Source organism: Miniopterus natalensis, chromosome 3, assembly GCF_054644295.1.
Source record: "Miniopterus natalensis isolate mMinNat1 chromosome 3, mMinNat1.hap1, whole genome shotgun sequence".
In the NCBI taxonomy this organism is placed as follows: Eukaryota; Metazoa; Chordata; class Mammalia; order Chiroptera; family Miniopteridae; genus Miniopterus; species Miniopterus natalensis.
The window spans coordinates 38,348,228-38,370,796 of NC_142083.1; positions in this window are offsets into that span (position 1 = coordinate 38,348,228).

Below are 22,569 nucleotides of genomic sequence, written 5' to 3' on the forward strand. Positions count from 1 at the left end.
AAGGCTTTAGAGTTTCTATTTCTTCTTGTGTCAGTTTTGGTAAACTACATTTTTAAAAAAGAAACTTGTAAATTTTTATCCAGGTTGTCAAATTTATTGCATAGTTATTTATAATCACTGATTTGTTTTATTTTGTGAGCTCTGTGATTCTTGTATCGAATTGTATATTCTTCATTGCTTTGGATACTTAGAAGCTCAGTCAATTTTCTGTATAGATTCTAGAACTCAAGAGTCCCGTGGCATTACCTTAAGATCTTTAAAAATATATATGAACTACTTAATAGGTATTACTTCCTACTTTGTAGAGGCTGGAGTGGTTTCTTAGTTCTGGCAGAAGATTAATTTCTACTTGAAGTTGATAAATTATCATGCAAGATATTTTCTCTAGGAAGCCAGAGAGCAAATTATCATGTTGGATATTTTTCGTGGAACATAGAATGGCTTCTGTCAGTATCCTCTTGCGTAAAAAGAATAAGAACATACATCAGATGGTTTATCTTTGTTGCCCAATAAATCATTGGTATGTTAGCCCAGCTGGCGTGGCTCAGCAGTTGAGCATGGACCTAGGATCCAGGAGATAGAGATTCAATTCCCAGTCAGGGCAAATGCCCAGGTCTCAGGCTCAATTCCCAGCAGGGGGCATGTAGGAGGCAGCTGATCAATGACTCTCTCATTGTTGATGTTTCAATCTCTTTCTCTCCCTCTCCCTTCCTCTCTCTGAAATCAATAAAGATATATATATTTTTAAAATCATTGATATGTTAAGAAAAAGATGTATTTCCTATTTCATTTGAACATGGAAAAATTTCCTTTGGTTATATGTAAGTTTTTAAACTAATTATTTCTTTATCATTGAATAACAACCCTAAAAATACCAGAACATTAATAACCAGATAGAATGACAAATAAGCTTAATTAATTACAAAATATCTAAATTAGAAAAGCCAGGTTTGTAGACCATACAAATTTCTTTGAAAGCACAAATGTTGATAAAAATGAAATACTCATGCCCTGGCTGGGTGGCTCAGTTGGTTGGAGTGTTGTCCTGTACACCCAAAGGTTGCAAGTTTGATCCCTGGTCGGGGCACATACTTGAGGCAACTGATTGATGTTTTTCTCTCACATGGATGTTTCTCTCTCTCTCTTCCCCTTCCTTTCTCTCTAAAATTCAATAAAAAAACATATCCTTGGTAGAAGACTTAAAAAAAAGTAAAAAAATTTAAAAAAAAGAAATACTCATGGGCTTGCTGTGGGTCTACTAGTTATTTAATGCTGTATGTGTTTATAATCTGCAAGGATAAATGAACCATGATTTGAATTTTGATGACAAGGGTTTTATGTTGTGACAACCATGGGCTTATTTCATCCTGTTACATCTCTGCCTGCCTTTACATGAATCTTCAGGATAACGGTAGACTTTCCATATTCTGTCCGTCAACGTGATTGTAGGGGGAAGTGAGCTCTAGGAATACACATTGGTATGGGTTGTTGGAAGTCTCTTCTACATCCCAGCAACTCATACGGCTAGTGACTCAGCATTGTATGTTTATATTGAACTGGTTATCTTCTACCTTTTCCCTGAATCCCACCCATTCCTTTTTCCCCCCTAATATCCAGCCATTCTCTGTCCAACATCATGAATTTCTCACTGACTTTTCTATTCCTCCATTAACCATACTTGCCTCCCCTATGCTGGGTGGGCAAGTATTTGTCAGACATTTATTGCTACCTCATGCTGCCTAACCAGCCCCTCCAAAAGTTGGTAACGTAAAGCAACAATAATTTCTTCTCACCCATGCATCTGTGGGTTGGCTGGGGGCTGAATGATCTAGGTTGAGCTTGTGGAGTTTCTCCAAATTGCAGGTTAGGTTCAGGTTTTTAATCCTACTTGGAATAATTGGCTGTCCAGTTCAGATTTTTTTTGCACTGAGATGGCAAAAGTACAAGAAAGGTGAGTAGAAACATGTGGTGCCTCTTAAGCCTAGGTTCAGGACTGGTGCCTGTCACTTCAGCCCACATTCCCCTGACCAAAGATATGCAGAGCATAGGACAGTTCCACATAACAAAGCATTGCCTCGCCTACGGCACAACTTTCCAGTGTCCCGTCAGACATCCATTTAGGTGAAAATTGTCTTTCTAATAACTTAAGCCTAGAGCTTTTTCTGTTTTATATATAAACACAAGTGTTTTATTCATAACTTTTTATATAGTCAAAAATGTTTATATATTTCTCAGTAGTGAACCTACTTCTAAATCAAGGGAAGATTATATTTTGTTTTGTTTCAAGTCTTAGCAAGAATTGTTCATCATTTCCAAAAACCACATCACCAACACTTGTTGGGATATTAAAGTTGCTAATGAGCTCAACTCTATTTGTCTGCATTGGTGTTTGTTGCGTTCATGGTGATTCTACACTTAGAAGCAAGCAGTTCATGTCTTCATTTTGTATCCCAGAGTTGTTACATGGAACTTTTACATATTTAAAAACATAATTTCTTATTTCTTCTACTTCTCCTTATTACTGTGAAGGTGTTAGATATAGGTATAGATATAGATATAGATATAGATATAGATATAGATATAGATTTTAATTTAAACTTATCTCTATCGTTGAAAGTATTACACGTGTCCCATTTTCCCCCCCCAATTGAACCCCTTCACCCCACTCCCACCCCTTCTCCAGGCCTTCACCCCGTTATTGTCTGTGTCCATGGGTTATGCATATATGCATATAACTTCTTTGGTTAATCTCTTCCCACCCTCCACCCCCCCTTCCCTCTTTCCCCTGAAATATGATCGTCTGTTACATGCATCCATGTCTCTGGATCTATTTAGTTTGTCAGATTCTTTTGTTCATTAGCTTCTTCTTAAAGAAAACCCTTCAACATTTCCTGTAGTGCTGGTTTGGTGGTGATGAACTCCTTTAACTTTTTCTTATCTGTGAAGCTCTTTATCTGACCTTCAGTTCTAAATGATAGCTTTGCTGGACAGAGCAATCTTGGTTGTAGTTCATGTTTTTCATCACTTTGAATATTTCTTGCCACTCCCTTCTTGCCTGCAAGTTTTCTGTTGAGAAATCAGCTGACAGTCATATGGGTGCTCCCTTGTAGGTAACTAACTGCTTTTCTCCTGCTGCTTCTAAGATTCTCTCTTTGTCTTTAACCTTTAGTGTTTTAATTATGATGTCTCTTTCTGTGGGCCTCTTTGGGTTCCTCTTGTTTGGGACCCTCTGTGCTTCCTGGATGTGTAAGTCTATTTCTTTCCCCAGGTAGGGGAAGTTTTCTGTCATTATGTTTCAAATAGGTTTTCAATTTCTTGCTCTCTTTCTCCCCTCCTGGCATCCGAATAATACGAATGTTGGGCCTCTTGAAAGTGTCCCAGAGGCTCCTTATACTATCTTCATATTTCTGAATTCTTTTTTTCTTTTTGCTCTTCTGGTTGGGTGTTTTTGTTTCCTCATGTTTCACATTGCTGATTTGATTCTCAGCATCCTCTACTCTATTGTTGATTCCCTGTAAATTATTCTTCATTTCAGTTCATGTAGCCTTCATTTCAAATTGGTACTTTAATATGTTATTGATTTTCTCAGTTGTTTTTGTAATAATATGCTTGAGCATCCTTATAAACAAAATTCTGAACTCTGTATCTGTTAGCTTGCTTGGATCTATTTCATTTAGTTCCTCTTCTAGAGATTTCTTCTGTTCTTTCCTTTGTGACATGTTTCTTTGCCTCCACATTTTGGCTGCTTCCAGGTGTTTGTTTCTATGTATTAGGTAGAGCTGCTATGTCTCCTGGAATTTGTAGAGTGGCTTTGTGTAGTAGGTGTCCTGTAGGGTCCAGTGGCTCAGCCTCCCTAGTCCCCTGAGCTGGGCCTTCTAGATGCTCCCCTGTGTGGGCTGTGTGCACTGTCCTGTGGTAGTTGAGCCTTGGTTGCTGTTGGCATCACTGGGAGGAATTGACCTCCAGGCCAATCAGTTGTGAGGACCAGCTGCAGCTACAGCCAGAGAGCTGCTGTGCTGGAGACACCCCCATGGATCAGGATTTACTTCAGTGGAGCTTTGGTGTTCACCAAGTGCGCCCCTTGAGTGTCACTCATGGATGTGGTAGGGTTGTAATCCAGCGTGGTCGAGTCTGACCACCAGGTGCACTGTCTCTGGGGCCTCCCTGGAGGTGCAAAGTCAGCCTGTGCCAGTGCCTTGCCCAGGGCCACCCAGCATGAGCTACACAGCAAACCGTAGTTGGCTGCTACTTGTGCTGGGCTTGGAGGTGTCCAGGAGAGGCCAAGCTATGGGCCAATGCAGCTGCCGCTAGTGCCAGGCCTGGGGCCCCTTATCAAGCTGTAGGGGGCCCGCTGCTGCTTGTGTGAGAGATTTTAGGAAAGTCCTAAGCATGAGGCTCGAGAGGCCACTTGCACAGAAAAGCCCCTGGAAATGGCCTGGATGAGCTGCAGGTGGGGAGGGGCGGGGCCTCCGGGAATCACGGGGCGGGGCCAAAGGTGGGAGTCAGGTGCCGGGGATTCAAACATGGCGCCTGCCTGCGGGCTGTGTGCAGGGAGGACTCGCCACAGGAGCCATGGCCTCCGCCAGCCCCTCTGCCTGGGAGGAAGCCGCCCACGCCTCTCGCCCGGATTCCAGGCAGGTTAGTTCCTCCCGAGTGTCCCGGGTCCTTTCAGGCTGCTCCCGGCGCTGGGCTCAGAGGGAGCGTCCGAGTGAGTCCGTGCCGGGCCCTTTAGAGGAGCTGCTGGGGCTCCGCAGCCTCCGCGACCCTCAGGGACAGTCCCCGCTGGTTTCACAGCCCGGAGTTGTGGAGGCGTCTCTCCCCGGCCCTGGAGCCCTGGGCTGGGGGCCCGATGTGGGGCTGGGACCCCTCACTCCTGCGGGAAACCTCCGCTGCTGAGATTCCCTCTCGGGTGTAAACAGCGGCACCGGGCGTGGGCCCGCGGCCGCGTCTCCTGGATCCAGCCCCGACCCGCCCGCGTCTCCGCCCCTCCTGCCGGTCTCGATGCTCCTTCAGCTCCCTGGTTGTGGGGCTTCTGTGCAGCCAGATCTCAGGAGGCTCTGAGTGACGGTGGTTCTGATTTTAGTTGTGATTTTGATGTGGTTGGGGAGGTGGCGGGTGCAGCTATTCCCTACGCCGCCGTCTTGTCTCCTCCCCCAGTAGACAAGCTTGTCTTCTCTATGAAAGTTATTTAATAAGGCATTGCGAAGTGTATGTTTTTAGTAGGTGCGGTGGGGCCGCCCTAGACTGTCCGTGTCTCAGCAGCTCGTGCAGGTTGGAGGGTGGAGGCGGCCTGGACCAGGGAGGCCCTTCCTCCTGAGCTCTGTGTCTCAAGGGACCGAGCTCCTTCTGCTTCGGAGGCTCAGCCCAAATGCAAGCAGTCTGGGGATTTGGGCTGTGAAGGCACTGAGTTTTTACCGTGCTACTCGAATTTGATTGTGATGGGTGAAAACATGGTAGCCAGTTATTCCGAGTAGGATTAGAAACTTGAACCTAACCTGCAACTTGGAGAAAACTCACAAGAGAGAAGAAAGAAACCGATGTGCTCCAACTGCGGGAGGTGCCCAGCAGGAATCTGGGGGTTTCTTTCTAACCCTGTTTTTAAAATCCTATTATTCTCTGAGGTCACTGCCTGAAAACGCTTCCTGTGGGATTCCCCTGCCAGAGTCTTCTGTGCATCATGGGGCTGGGAGCCCTCTGAATTGCTTCCAGAAGAGACTCTGACAAAAGTCTCTTGTGAAAGCTTGGTGACCTATCTTGGTCCATAGTTCAAGGATATGAATATTTTCCTATCAACGGAAAATGCTGTGGGGGTAATTCAGGAGAAATAAACCATAAGACAGTGACAGAGTGACCCAGGACTGAATAATATATGCTGCTCTATGTGCCTTTTAATCTAAAGTTAGAGTATTGATAAGGGTGAACACTTTATCTACAGCAAGCAGAGGACATTGTTGGGGCAGGGCTCGCTTCATTTATTGATAAATACATTATAGCTCCTTGTTTGTCCAAACACTCATTACTGTGAACCTGGATATGTAATCATCGTGCCTGCCTTTTGGGATACTGATATGCATGAGCAAGAATTTGATTATATTCAAAGGCAGTGAGTAAGAAAAAGGAACCAGACCTATAAAGGTTAACGTTCACTTCCCAGCAAGCCCAAGGAGAAAAATCAGTGTTTCGTGTAATCGATGTGAGACTCAGGGATATAGCCCATCTTATACCTACAGCTTTTTCTAACATCAGGAGAATGGTGTGATTCTTCTTAAGGGCAGACAGCAACGAACCTACTGGAAGATTTGGAGACGCTTGAGCTCCACCCACATTGTCCACAGATGGGGCCTGAGCCAAGATTAAAGAGATATTTTGCAAAAGATCTAATTCAGTTTAGTCCTAATTTTTAGACATTATGCCCGCCCTAATTATTACCACATACACAGTTGCCTTGCTGATGACCACATCAGACATTTGGTGTGTAACATCATACTCATTTAATAAAGCTCCTAAATAAGAGAGAACTTAACAGTTCGTGCTATATGCCGTCACTGGCTCAGAATTTTTTTCATATAGTAGATGATTTTGAAATTGGGTATGCACCTGAGTCCCTGGGGCTCCCAGTGATGTTTCTGAAGTTACTTCTACCAACCTCCTGCTGGTAATATAGCACTTTCTTCTCTTTTTTTTTTTTTGAGGCAAAAGGATACCTTTATTTAACGCATGTGGTCCCAGAGGAGGCGGTCTCCACATTCTGGGCCTAATGTAGCACTTTCTTTTGCTGGTGTGTGTGTGTCTGTGGGGGGAGTGTGTGTGTGTTGTCTTCATTTCCCCTTGCTGGTATTGATGGGCTGTGAAATCTTCACTCGGGAATCCATGACAGTGTTAATTGCCTTCTCCTGATCGCATTGTGTCTTTCTGCTTGGAGGGTTTGCTCCTTCCCTTGAAGGATAACTGACCACTGATTTTCGGTCTCGCTGACATATGACAACACAAAACTCTCTTCTTAATGGTTTTCACTGTCTCTTGGACTGGCAGCCTTGGGAATCAGGGTGCCTAGCTTCTCAGTGTCACAGGCGGCCACTGTGCTTGTCCTCAGCCCAGAAGGCCATTTGATTTACGTTCAAGAGAGTTCAGCTTACCGTCTGGTAACGGTGAGAGCAGTGTATGGTGATCTTTCCTGATCATGTCAGATTTTCCTTCCTTTTATCCAAGCTGAATTTTTTCATTCAAAATTCCAAACTTAATTCTAAGAGCTAGCATGTGCCTCCTGTGTATATATTCCTTAGGCTAATAGATTTCTCCTGTCTCCAGAGAGATAAAATGGGGATTTGGTGGTCAGATGCGAATCCTGGCTCTTAGCTGAATTTTTTAAGTGCACCAAAGTCTATAAATGTACAGCCCTGTCAGCAAGTTGGCCATGATATTTTATCTGTAAATTGCTCAGCAAATGTTTATAATGTCAATTAACTATAAAATTAGCAAATGTTTATTAACCTTGTTAAATGTTAGGGTAATTAGAAAAGGAAGAGCTTTAGATAAGTCATGACAATTATTATTTACTCTTCATTTATGTAAAGCTGCTTTTCAACTCAACCGGAGGCTAGGGTTGGCTATTTACTTACTTGTTTATTAGCTCAAAAGCCACAGGTATGCTAAATGAAATAACCGCAGCTTCATAGTATGTAATGAAAACTAGCATCAAAACTACCTTAATCCAATTTAGCACAGTTATTGCCCTTAAAGAGCACACTTTCCTATGGGATCATAAAGGTACTTGAATTTATCTGGAGATAAGAAGACAGATAAATTATTTAATAACAGTCTTTAAGTATTTAAAAGTTAAATGCACAAAAGATGGTGTCTACCTTTTGTTTTCTTCTTAAGAGGAAACAGGAGAAAATAGACTTGAGTAAAAGATTGGAAATTTTTTTTAATGAAAGAGAAATTTCAGTTCGGTTTCAGCCAACAAACTGATCATCTCCCTTGTGGTAAGGGAGAGGCTGTGCTCGTTAGGAAAAGTGACATGGGTGGGATACAGCCTGGGATCTCAGGCACCCAGACCTGGGAGGGAGGGCTCAGGCAGGGTACGTATAAAAAGATGGCAGTTCAGAATGAGCAGTCCAGCACTTGGTGGTGGTTAGGACATTTTCCTTAAGGAAGGGTTTCCCAGTCTCAGCACTATTGACATTTGGGCCAGGAGATTCTTTGTTGTAGGGGGCTGTGCTATGCACTGCCAGATGGTTAACAGCACCTTTGGCCTCTACCCACTAGGTACCACTAGTATTTTCCCCTCCAGTTTTCACAACCAAAAATGTCTCTGAACATTGCCAGATGTCCCCAGGGTCAGAGTAGATAGTGTGCAAAATCACCCCAGCTTAGAACCACTGACTTGAGAAATAAAGAAAAACTTCAAAAGCAATCACATTTGAGATGAACCTTGAAGGGCACATTCAGCCGCTTGGGCTCATTTTGATGGCAGGGAATTGTCTTTATCAGTGCACCTTTAGAAAGATGAATTTGAAGTCAGGTGTGCAATGGCTTGGAGTAGGGAGAGCCTCGGGGTGGAGACACCAGCTAGGAGTGGCCCACGTCAGTTACTTCACATAGATGGGCCCCATCCTGCATTCGCTCTGTGACGCAGCCCACACCTTTACTGTGCCTGCGTTAAGTGGTGGGCACTGCTCCAGCTGCTGGAGGTAGAACAGAAAACAAGACAGATGAAGTCCCTGTTCCTGGCGAGCTTACATTCTAGAAGAGGAGGAGACCAACACAACACATAAAAATGAAACTCAAAATACTTTAAAAACATCACTGAAACTCTATGAAGAGAGTGAAACAGTTGATGTGATCATTAGTGACTAGAGAGGCGGCTAATATTAGTGATAAAACTTATAAGACATACTAACAACTTGGTTGCAATGAAATTACATTTACATCAACATTTATTAGAAATCTCATCCCTAGGCGGCCAAGAATAGAAGTAAAATAGAATATTTCTTCTCTGTTGACTATGAAAGCATCTCTTATGAAGAACATTTTTTTGTAAGTTTAATCAGCAGAAAGGGATTTCACTTGTATGGCTATGGGACATTTGGTAGTTCCCTTTAAATCAGTGGGGCAGATGGCAAGGGAAGAAAGGCTAGTGTCCGCTGGGTTCCAGCATGCACCAGCCATGCTTCCCCGCACTTGTTATCTAGTTTTTATCACGCCCGGAGTCCAGGCCACCACAGTCTCTCGCATGGAATACAGCTTCCTAGCAGGCTGTTTGGCCTTTAGTTTTGTCTCTGTTCAATCCATCATCTATTTGTAAAGCGCACAAAAAGACCACATCCGTTTTCATGTTAAAAATCACTAATGGCCCTGGCTGGGCAGCTCATTTGGTTGGAGGGTCGTCCGGATACACCACGGTTGTGGATTCGATCCCTGGTCAGGGCACGTACAAGAATCAACCAGCGAATGCATGGATGGCAGAGCAACAAATCGGTGTCAGTGTGTATATAGGCTTTAGTCACGTCTCCAAAACTTGGCACCAACCCAAAGGTCTTTCAGCTGGTGAATGGTTAACAAATTGTGGTTTATTTACACAATGGAATACTAAATAAAAAAGGAACAAACTACTGATGAGTGCAGCAACAGGATGAATCTCAAATGCATTATGCTAAGTGAAAGCAGCCAGATACAGAAGCTGCATAGTGTATGGTTATAGTTGCGTGACATATTGGAGATGGCCAAAGGGCCTGGATTGGGGGAAGGGTTAACTGCCGATGGGCTTGAGGAGTTGGGGGGGTGAGAGAACTGTTCTGTCTTGATTATGATGTATGGTGCGTTCGTCAACGTTGCAGCATTGCATACAAGGCTGAATTTTACTGCATATAAATTATACCTTAACAAAAGATTCTAAAACAATTTAATGTGTTGCCTCTCCAAGTAACTTTTCCATATCACCTAGAGTTGTTTCTGATTTGGTTTCCCTGTCCTTGGCACCTCCTATCCTTGTCTTCAGTAACTGGCTCTTCTCCCAGCTCCCCCATTGCTCTCCGGATGGACTCTCATTCCCGCTCACTGACCTTAGCTCCACCAGGCAGTGTCCTCCTCTGGTCAGTTACACAAAATTGACTTCCCCAGAGCTGATCCCTAGCAAACCCTAGGTTCTGATCTCATTATACTCCGCTTCGAAGCCAAGGAATGTTTACCTAGAAGGGGACAGACTCCTTCTGCCATCCTCCTTGGTGTGTTCGCTGCCACAGGCTCACCCGTGCCACTGAATGATGGGGTCCGCTTTTACCTAGGTCTTCAGTCAACATACGGATGAATTTTGCTTCAGATTATAATTTGGGTCACCATATAATTTATTGTCTAAATGAGAACATTTTAGTTTAAAAGGTAGCGGGTACTATTAATTATTATTCTAGGATATCAGGTGTAAGCTACACTTGTCCCAGAAATCTGGGGTATATGGTCACACTAATTACATGGCACTGTTGTACTATATAGCTATTCAACAATTATTCACATTCACTGTTAAGGTGGTTAAGTTAAAAGTGGCTATATAAGCAGTTTTTCATCCATTTGTCATCATGAATTGCATGGCACATTGCTACGGGCATACTCAGGTACAATTCCTGGGTAAAACCTGTAAAACCTGTAAGTCTGCTCCTTTATTTCCTACTCGAGGAGCTATGTCAGAATGCAGATCGGTGTAAGTTGATACTTTGGGGCAGTGCTTCTCAAATTTTGCTGTGCGTACAAATCACCCGAGGATCTTAAAATGCAGATTCTGATTCAGTAGGCCTGGGGTGGGACCTGTCATTCTGCATTTCTAACAAGTTCCCAGGTAATGCCAATACAGCCAGGCCATAGATGAGTCTTTGAGAAGCATGGCTCTAGGGGAAAACTTTGAAAGTCACTGGCCAGTTTGGAAACTTGGATTGTTGGTGACACAAACCACCTGATTGTTGATTGCCAGACACTCAAGTATTGAGACACTAAAACAAAGATCTGTTGATTCATAGTAATTAAATGTTTTGGTCCAATAAAAATAGTGGAAAAAATTCACTCTACATTTCTTGGTGAGGTCTATGTAGCCAAAGACAGCGAAGACCATTCATTGCTTCTCTTTAGTGTAAGAATGCTTGAGGGAAGTAACTATATTCTGCACACAAAAAGGGAAAATGACTGGATTATTGCAAGCAGTTTCTCTTAAAATCATTTTAAAGAATATGGTTTCCTGATATTAAATTAAAATGTTTTCAAATATTAAATGAGAATATACCCTCCATTATAACCTTACACTGAAAGTTGATAATTTTCACCAAATGGAATGGTTATGTTAAACACCCCATCCCCCACGCCCTCCCCCCAAACAGATTCTATCAGAAGTCCTTTTTTTCCCTTCATGAGATTATTTTTAAGTTTATCCAAATTTAGGGATTTTCTTTGTGATATTTATCAGCAAGCAACATACTGTTCCATATTAAGATATTTAAGCAATACCCATGGTTACTGTTTCTCCATCAGTTTTGTTTGACCAGATGTATGTTCTGGTGGAATTCTAGTCAGATGAGTTTCCCCACACCTTCCTCATTTAGCACAGTGTAGAGGAAGTTCTACTGGGTAAAGGTTTCAGACCATAAGCGATGAATCACAAATGTAAAAAAATGAAATTTCTGTACATATAGAAACTCAACACAAAGAAGTCAGGACTCTGTATTTCCTCACAGAGCGAAGTTAGATTAATGACCTGTCCTACATTGATTTATTATATGCATTCTTCATATTGTTGTCTCCTTTTATCGGTTTTAAGCACATGCAGATATACACTAAGTGCTTTCTGGTTCTGTTTTACTATCTAGTTTAGACACATTAATGGTTAACTTCTGAGGAAGTCATTGATGTCAAATAAATAACAAGTAACAGCGATAGACAAGTAAGGCATTTTTCCCCATATTTCACTTTTAGTGTTTTAGTTTCCTGTTAGCTTATAAATTTGAGTTCTGTCACTTTTCTGTGAAAAAACTCAAACCCTTTTATGGAGCACAAAAGTAGTAATTTATATATTGAAGTAAAATCCTCAACTAATTTCTACTCTCAAAATTCATAGTAATTGCACAGTGACACCAATAACCATACAGGCCAGTTTTAGTATTAGGTAAGTCAAAAGCTGTTAAAATATTCGCCTAACTATGTAACTAGTGAGTGACGAAGGCAGCCTTGGAATCCAACCTTCTTCATTCACAGTTCAGTGCTATTTTTAGACTGTCTCCTGTTTGCTTTTATTTTATGTTATGTATTTTTTAAATGTTCAGGATGTCACCATATTTTATAAATTTTAATTTAAAGAAGAACAGAAAATACCTACAAAAAGTATCAACCAGGTATCAATGGTGCCCCCTCCAAAGAAACAGACGAAAAGAACATAAGCACCTGCTTTCAGTCATCCGCGGACTTCTTACTGAAATTAAATAAGAAACGTCAAACATGAAGCTAAAATTCAGCGGGGGGAGCGACAGGCTGCGTGGCGGCCGTGGGTCGCTCTGTGAGCACGGGCATGTGGCCGCATGTACACGCGGCTTTTCCCTGCTGCCTGGCTGTGGGAACAGGCTGAACCCCTGGAAAGGAGCTGTCCGGGGTGCTGAGATGCCTGGCGGGCCCGGCAAAACCCCCAGAGCAGCACTTCCCGAACGTACTTGACCGTGGAACGATTGAAGCTAAATCCAGGGCGCAGTTATCAGCTTTCATCTTTGGTTACCTATCAGCAACTTTTGACACAGTTGATCATTCCCTCCTTGTGCTAATTGTGAAGATACTACCTTTCTGTGTTCTGTTTCTGCTGCTGGCAATGGGACTCTGCAAACTAGATTTGTGAGGCGGAGCCTCGTTAGTCTCTGCATAGGAGCTGCTGAGAGCCTGGAGGAGGAAGGGGCTTGCCCCTTGCCAGGGGCGCCCGCGGGCTTCCCGTCGGCACGCCGTCCTTGTGAGTGTTACCACGGAAAACCGTCTTCACCCTAGCAGTGACAGTTTCTTCCTTTTGCCACATGTGATTCCATTTTTCCCCCCAACACTTACAGAACCTGCCTGGACTGGGTTAAATAGTGTTCCTTCCACAGTCATGTCTCCCCAGAACCCCAGAATGTGCCTTATTTGGTAATAGAGTTTTTGCACATGTATTTAGTTAAGATGAGGTTGTGCTGGATTAGAGTGGGCCCTAACCCCAATGACTGGTGTCCTTATACAAAGGCTGCGTGAAGATGGAAGCAGGGATCGGAGTGATGTGTCTCCAGCCCAAAGAACACAGACGTTTCCTGACCACCCAGACGTTAGGAGAGAAGTATGGAGCAGATGTGCCCTCACAGCCTTCAGGGGGCATGGCCTCGCTGATGCCTTGCTTTCATGCTTCTGGTCTCCATACTGTGAGAGGGTAAATCTCTGCTGTCTTAAGCCACCAGGTTTATGGTAATTTTTATGGCAGCCCTGGGAAATTAATACACTGCCTCATCATAGCCCTGTCAGAGACATCAGTGCCAGGTGGCTGACAGCCTCTTTTTAGAAAAGAGTTTCCAGACCCATGAGGTCCCTCCTTGGAGCTCAGAAACACCAGCACCAGCTGAGCAGCACCTGCTTCTCAGAGATCTGAGCTCATCTCTGGGGTCTCTTCCTCTAGGCTTATTTAATAATCCCCCCAACCCTAGAGATGCTCAGTTTTTTTCCTCTTGCAGTTGCTACCTTCGTGATCCCTTAGAGCTCTCTTTTCACTCTTTTTGTCACCTGGCTAACAACTTCATATTTAATAATTATTTACGTTAAAGTCTCTCAATTCAGTTTCCGGATTAGACCCTGACAGAAGCACATCTCCATATCTTGACTACTTGCTGTATTATTATATAACAAATAGATTTATATTATTATTATTTAAGATGTGTGTAGGCTGCAGTGAAGGAGGAGGAATGAAAAAAAGAGAAAATGATAGGAGTGTTTCATATATGTTCATAAACATTTTATTTTTATTTTTTCTATTCTAATATCAGAGGAGATGTAAAGGGCTACACCTCCTGAGGTTACAAGAATTGTGTCATTTACTAGGTCTCTTTGAGACTTGAAGCATCTGCATACCTCATTTTGGAGATCTGAGGGGGAATGTTACAGGAAAACCCTAATGAAATGCTTTATAATTCTTAAGTAGAATCAAATATGGGTTCATTTCATATACAGTCAGTTTTCTAACAGAGTGGGTGTTATGGGTTGAATTGCATCCCGCCCAAAAGATATGTTGAAGTCCTAACCTCTGGTACCTGTGACTGTGACTTTATTTGGAAATAAGGTCTTTGAAGATGTAATCAAGTTAAGGTCATTGAGCTGGGCCCTATTATGACTGGTATCCTTATAACAAGAGGGACATTTGGACATAGAACACAGGGAGAATGCCATGTGATGACAGGCAGAGACAGGAGCTGTGCAGCTGCTGGCCAAGGAGTGCTGAGGATTGATGGCCACCACGAAAAGCAAGGAAGAGGCAAGGAAAGAGTCTCTTCTGCAGATTTCAGAGGGAGCATAGCCATGCTGACACCTTGATTGCATACTTTTAGCCTCTAGAACTGTTGTTTTATGGCACCTGATTTGTGGTACTTTGTTCTAGCAGCCCTAGGGAACTAATATACTTATGAACTTGTTTATTAGCTTCAATTGTGTTTTTTCATGGAGTCCTTAGGATTTTCTATATGTAAAACATATTGTATTAGGAAACTAATACAATGGTTTGTACCTAGAAATAGATATTTCAAGACACAATGCCTTAAGTCAACTCTCATTTTTCATAGAAGTAGAATAACAATTAGGGGTTGCATCTTGTTACCAACTGGTCTTGGGGGGAATGACTGCCTATGGTGTTTTTAATCACCTAACAACTGTAACTGGTGTCTCTGCACCAATAGTGAAGTGTTTTTCTAACATGCGTGTGACAAAGGACTTACTTTTTTGTTTTTTGAGATCTTTAGGAAGAGAGTGCTGCTGAATAGAAGAGAAGCCGTGCTAGTTTATAAAAGCAGCTAACAGGGCTAGCCAGCCTGGGGTGGAGGAGGTGGGACAAAAGCAGAGGAGTTCCCCTCTGCCTGAAATCAAGGGTGCTGAGTGTCTCTGGTGGGCCTCCTCTTTGGCTGCAGGAAGTGGGGACATGAATATCCTTGGCAATGCAGCGTCAATAGAAATGCACTGGGGTACAAGTGCTGGGTTTGCGTGTCACAAGTTAGTTGGCGGGGCACTCTCTCAAGCAAAGGAATGTTCCTGAAGGAGCTATTAATCTAATTCAGCAGACCCCCACGGATTGTGGAGTTAACCTTTGAGAGTGAACAGTCAAGAGTAATCCCATAAGCCTCTCTGACTCCTCGTAACTGTGCTGATGGATCACAGGTCTGCGAGGCTGGTGTGCAGAAGTGAGCGATGGGGAAGTGAGCCAGCCTGGCCGCCAACAGCACCGACCTCTCTGTGGAGCTCTGTTGTTCTCAGTTTGCCTCCTTATTTGCATTTTATGGAGAAGTTAGAAACTGAATTTTGGAAGCCAGAATGGGATGAAACACATCAGAAAGCAGGCACAGTGTTGCCTACTTGCCATAAAGATGCTGAGAACCGGAATGTTTGAAGTTCAGCATGGCTTGGCCACTGAAAACCAGCATTCAGAGCCGGAAGACTTAGAGTTGATTTCACATTTCTTAGAACTGGCCCTCTGTGACCCTGGGCCAGTCACATCTCTCACCCTCAGTCCCTTTATCTATGAAATCCGTTCTCAGTACAAATGAGCATCAAGTGAGATAATGTATGTGAAATTACTTTATAAATGTGAATGTGCTATATGATGACACGCCATGAATGTATGTCCCGGAACATCGAGGGCTAGGAGTTGAATATCACCTGTACTGCGGATTCTGTATTAGGCATCGAGCGAGGAAACATTTGAGGGTGGTGGGGGCGGGACCAGATAGGCCTGATTGATTCTGCTTATATTTAGAGAACCTTTTAGGATCTTTTAAATCATTAGACCAAAAGCTCTCACTTAAGTAAAAAATTCAATTTAGAACAAACGAAACCATTTCCAGCCGGAAGGAGAATGATCCACTTACTGTGCTTGTTTGTCTGGTCCTTCCAGACATGTTGGTTCAGGCCTCAAACCCAGATGTCCCAGATATTCTGTTAAAGGCCAAGTCACTGGTCACTTTCCTAACAAGTCTTTCAAAATCTGGTTCAGACACCTATTGGCAGTGCTTTCCAATAGAATCCACTGTGCCCGGCAGGCGTGGCTCAGCAGTTGAGCATTGACCTATGGTGCAGGAGATGGAGGCTTGATTCCCAGTCAGGGCATCGATGCAGGCTCGATCCCCAGTTGGGGACGCACAAGAGGCAGCCGATCAGTGACTCTCTTATTATTGATGTTTCTCTCCCTTTCCCTTCCTCATTCTAAAATCAATAAAGATATATATATATTTTAAAAATAGAATCCACTTTAAGGCAGCATCCGCCTTGTACCCTAGGACCTTCCTGCCTTCCAGCCAGCCTGTCAGTCACCCCTTCTCTGTTCCCCCTGTCCTGGCCCTTGTGTCTACAGCCCCGAGGCGTGCTGTGCGTTCCAGCTGGTTGTAATGTGGTGAGTCCCACTGGAAGTTGACTTCAGAGGGAAGAGACTACACCTACTCTCACTGGTCTCCCACTCCACCCTCTCCTACCACCTATCCCACCACCACTCAGCTTCTGCATGCCGCAGGCACATGCAAATATGTCCTGATTAAATGTTACCATGGCCCAGGAGTTACTGTTTTTGATGGACCTTTGAATGATATATTCCTTCACTGCTCTTTTTTATCTAGACCTGTCTTAAAGAATCTAGACCTGTCTTTCTTAAGGAATCATATGAATTCCTTATAACCATAGCAAAGGCGATTATTAATGGTGAGTGCTTACAATGACTACTTTTGAATTACGTGAGATTGAGAGAGAGTAAAGGAAGGCCCTCTTCCAGAAAGGAAATGAATGTGTCCCTCTCCCTCCCCCTCACACATCCAGCAGTGCACTTCCATTTGCACAGTGGCCTCTGGGACTGTTATAATTGGATTTCAGTGCTGCTGCTGGAGACGGGAAGACGAAGGCAAGCATCTCTCCGCAGACCGTGCTGGCCATGGCAGAAACAGTTCCCTGCCCAGTGACAGCATCAGACGGATCTGCCTCCTCAAGACCAGACCAAGAAGCATCCAAATTAACTTGCTTTCCTGGGATCCTACTAAGAGGCAGTGGTGATATCCTGCTCCTGTATTGTGGCAAGTGCACTGATAGCAGATGAAGGCCTCTGTCTTTCTCGAGGGAGCCTTCTCTCCTTGTCGGCAGCCCTGGTGAACATGCTTTCATCCTGATGCATCTCAACCCTGATAAGGGTTCCCCAACACCAGTCCTGAGAATGCTTGTTCTGGAAGATATTTTGGGCTGCAGAGTGAGATGAGGATCCCACTTCTTGGAGGAAAGATGCACACAATGCCTGCTAGCAGATCACAGGCTCTGACACGCTTCATAAAAACAACAAAATTCAGTTTTGCTTAATTTAATGTTCCATTCAGTTATTTAACAAATAATTTTAGAATGGGTCAGGCATTCCTCTAGGTGCTGGGGATTTAGCCAAGAACAAACAAATTTCTTTTCTCATGGAGCTTATAGTTTATGGGGATATTCAGACAGTAAACAAATAAAAAATATATAATATGTTGTCAGGTGGTGATAGATGATAAGAAAAATAGCGTAAAGGGTCAGAGCATGATAATTTGGGCCACTGTCCTAGATAGTGTGGTTTAAAGGTCTACATGGAGGTGATATTTGAGAAGACATGGAAGGGAGTGAGGGAAGAAGGCCAGCAGTTATCTGGAGGGAGAACATTTCAAGCAGAGAGAATAGCAAGTGCAAAGGCTCTGTGGCAGGAGAGTGTTTGACATATGGGAGTAGGCTGAGGTGGAACAAGGGGGGGGTGGAAGGTGAGCCAAGGCCGTGCAGGAACTAAGAGAGTGGGAAGGAAGCCATGGGGGTTCTTAGCATGGGAGCGATACTTTCTGCCCTACCTTGGGGAAGGATTTCTTTGGTTGTTGTGTGGATAAGAGCCTCTAAGGGGCAGAGGTAGAACCAGGAAGACCAGCAAGGAGGCCATTGCAGCATCCAGGTGAGATGGGATGTTGGCAGGACCAGATGATAGGCAGTGAGGGTGGTGAGGAAGTGTAACCCATCTTATTTGTCCATAACTCTCCTTTTGAGGAACACTTTATATCTTTTGGAATGTGTTTTAGGAAACATTGTTGTATATAATCAGAGGTTGGTCATGTATTTCTGTCAGTCTATGGAAGTGCTTTTATACTTTCCTCCCTGTGCTAAGTGTGAGAGAGGTGAGATACCAGAAAGCTAATGGAAGAAACTGAACATTGTAATGTTAGCAAGTATGGTTCAAGTTGAGTTTGACTGTTGGTCCCAGTGGTGTGACAGAGAAGGCATTGGAAATCCATTTTTGTTTTTACTTGGGATCTGACAAAGGTTTTTAAGATTATTTCAACATATACTGAGTTCCTTCTATAGCCTTTAATAAGCCAAGTCCTTGGTCTATAAATGTTTTACTATTCATTTTTTGCCTGATAAACACAGTTTAGAACCTACCATATCACATAATATCATAATACTATGTTCCAGTACATATCTCTTATCACATTTTAAGATAATTAATGATGTTTAGTTGTTGGCGGTTACACTAAGTAGAAAGTCCCTTGCTGGTGAGGACCTGTGCCTTTAATTCCTATATGCATAGAATCTGAGTCTAGACCCTACTGTGAATAGGTGGAAAATAGCTGTTAGTTGAATGAGAGACTGAATGAGTGGCCAGGATTGCCTTGGGCACCAACAATATGAGGTGAACCCAAACAAGGTCTCTTTCTTTAAAGAAATAGTCTGGTGGGTGGGTGGATGGATGACTTCTGACTTCCCTTGTGATCCTGGCTTCCGGCCCAGGTCTGTTCTCATACACTGGTGGGATATTTGGTGGCCCACTTGGGAGGATTGAAATCAAGAAGTCCCTCCAGTCCCCAGTATCTAACTTATCAACCCAATTACTGAGTTTGAAATTCCACAATTTACATATTTCTTCACACTGAGGAATTAAGAGAGAAAAACCTGAGGGAAGGGCGGAGCTCTGTCAGAGCCCCTGAGCCATTTATTCTTATGCTGTGTGCGAATTAGTTGAGCAGCTCTTTTCACCAGTGACAGTAAAGGAGAAGGTTTGTTGGAAAAGAGACAAAGGAGAGGTGAGGGCACCCTCCTCCAGTGGCTGCCTTGATCACTCAGAAGTATCTGGTTCCAAGAGAACTGTGGATAGAACATGGACATGAAGCCAGTGAACACTCCAGTTCTCTTGCTTTGTGGGTCATGCTGTGGGGACTTGTGCACCACTGCAGCACCTTGGTCTCCAAGCTGCACCCACATTTAGCCACAGAATGCTGGTGGAGGCATTAAGTCCGTCTCTGATACCACCCTCTGAGAGGCCACAAGCAGTGGGAATAAGGAGCAGAGGGTCCCATGGGGATCATGCTCTGGGGATTTTATCAGGAGCTTGGAGTTGCTGAAAGTAAACAGGGCAGCTGCCTTTGTCGCCATCGCCCTAGGAACCTTGCAAAATGAGATATTTACTAGGGAGAACATGGACAAAGCAGAAAGAAAAAGCACGTCGTTTTCAGATATTAAAGGGAGCACAGTCCAAGCCTGGGGGACCTGTTCCCTCATCCTATTGACATTCGAGGGAGTTACTTAACTGAGGTCCAGGAGAAAGTGTTTTGCTGTTATCGATGTAATATGAGCGAGGCAGACCTGATAAATCCGGTTCTACCTTTAAATTGCATTAAAACTCTGCCAGGATGCTAATCACATTGCTTGACTTGCTCAGAAAGGCAAGTGGACAAACAGGCTTGCGTCGTGGTGCTTTCCTCACAGCTAGACCTCAGGGTGTATCTCAGCCACAGCCGTCAACACCCAGGGTTAGTCTGTTCTGAAGGAGGGGCTGCTGCCTCGTGACTCCCAGCCTGTGCTCCTGGCCAGAGCAGAGCACAGCCAGCCTACATTTAATAGTCATTTTGCTTTTCAAAAGGAAATGGCATCATCACTGCCGGAGATGAATTATATTTATAAAGGACATTCTTCTGTTCTTCTTTAATTTCAAGTCAACTAGCACTTACTGAGTTCGGCACCAGGTACCAAGCTTTGCCTTTTGATGTCATTTTATTTAATCCCCCCAAGAGCCCTTTATGTCCCCTTTTACAGACAATGCGTTTAAGTATTGAAGCCCACGAAAACCTTGCCTCGTGTCGCAAAGCTAATAAGTGGCAAAAACATTATTAGAACCCAGGCAGTGTCTCACTAACAAGATCACTGTTTATGTCTAATCATTTAGGTCATTTTAATGTGTCTAGGACACCTGTTTGCTCAAGGGATGTCGTGGCTTTTCGGTATAAATTTAGGAACAAACCTGTGTGTGTTCCCCTGGGATGGGGTATGGATTACATGGCTCTCTTATTGTTCCATCTTTGAGTCTAAGTAACTGCCCAACACCAATATTTCACCAGCTCCATAGCCAACTTTAAAATGCGTAAGATGTAACTATCTCATTTATAAATTGCCTGGGTCCGTTTCTTTTCCCTCGATTTCCAGTGATGGGCAAGCAGAGAAACTGAAACTAGTCTAATTTTGAAATTGCTCCGATGCGAGAGAGAGCGAATGCAGAGAAGGGTCAGTGATCACAGCTCTTATTAAGCATCTACCAGGTGCAACTCAGAGCTGCGTTTTTCTCTTGATCGCTTGAGGAACTTTTGTCCAGCTCTCCTCCGTTCTCAAACCTGGATTTAAAGACATGTCATACATGCTGCCTGTATTTTGAAGTCGCTCATGTTATCAGATGGTAGTTGTTGGATAAAGATTGTAACGGATATGAAGGAGCAGAGCTAATGGGAGTTAAAGACAAGGTATTTCCAAAGTTCAGGTAAATAGGGTTTTATTGAGCTGCATTCTTCTAGATCCCTTACTGTAAACCTGTCCCACTTAGAGTAAAACCCAAGGCCCTTCCTGTGGCCCTCAAAGCCCTTTAAGATCTGTCCCCAGCCACTTCCCTTGTCATCCCTCCCTGACTCTGCTCAGCCACCTGTTTTCCTTGCCATTCTCCACCTGAGGCCTTTGTTCTTGCTGTGCTGTGTCTGGAAAGTTCTGAGCCCCCAGGAAACAGCATGGCCTTTGCCAGGCTTCTACTCAAGGGCTCCCACCTTGACCACTTCTCTTAGAGTAGCAGCACCTCCTGCACTCTAACCCTGCGCTGCCCACTGTGGTAGCTGCTGGCCAGGTGTGGTTATTTAAATGTATCCCTGTGCCCTACTTTTATTGGACAGACAGATATAGAACATCTGCGTCATCACCGAAAGTCCTGTGGGTGGCACCGCTCTAACCTTTTCCTCTACTTTATTTTTATTTGCAGCGCTCACCACTATGTGAAACTATGTACTTACTTGTTTTGTCATCTGTCTGGTCACTAGAAAGAAAGCTCCCTGCAGTCAGGGACTTTGTTTTGTTTACTCTCTTATTTTCAGCTCCTTGAAGAGTGCCCGGCACATAATAGATTAGGAGGCATGGGACATATCTTTCTGGGGGACACCATAAACCCACTATAAACCTCAATACAAAAATGGGCAAAAGATTTTACAAGAAAAGAGATGTTTGATTTCGCTAGTAATCAAATTGAACTTCGAATAATAAAACACCATTTATCTCTAATTTGCCAGAAATTTCAACTCAGCTACCAATCCGCCATGTTCCTGGTGATCTCTGGGATGAGCGAAGCTTTGTTTCATTTTTCCATTTATCAGAGAGAGGAATAGTCAAAGAATGCAGCTCTGCCCCTGAACTGTCTGCCCACTAGCCAAGCAGCTCACCCATTTTCCGAGATTGCTTAGGCTGCTACAAACTCGTTTTCTTGTTTAACATTTTATTTGGGTATCATTGTAGAGTCACATGCAGTTGTGAGAAATAATACACAGAGATCCACTGTACCCTTCACCCAGTGGTCTCTAGTGGCAGCATCTACAAACATGTGATTTCACATAGAATTTTAAAATAAGTATTCACACCTGCCCTTATTTATACAAAAGTATGGGAAACTCTTCTTTGCTTTAGTGAGACTACAAGCTCCAAGACCCAGTCTCTCCCGTCAAGGATCTGAAAATCAGCTAGAGCCTGGATTTGGGCATGAGGAGCCTTGAGTCACAAAGAGATTAAGGCTTTTATAAGAAGCATTTTTCAAAACTGAAATGTTGAATTGTAAAATTCTTTTTTATTTTTTCATTGCTCACATGATTAGATTAGTTAGAGAGTTAGAATTATCTACTTTTCTGTCATAACCATGACGTTCGAGACACCATGCCTGTTTTCTGTCTAGAGGTGGCTCCCACAAGGACCTTTTGTGGGGAGACCCTTTAAGTGAGTGGCTGAGAGCAGAGGCAGAAAAGCCAAATGCAGTGCATTTATTTACTATTG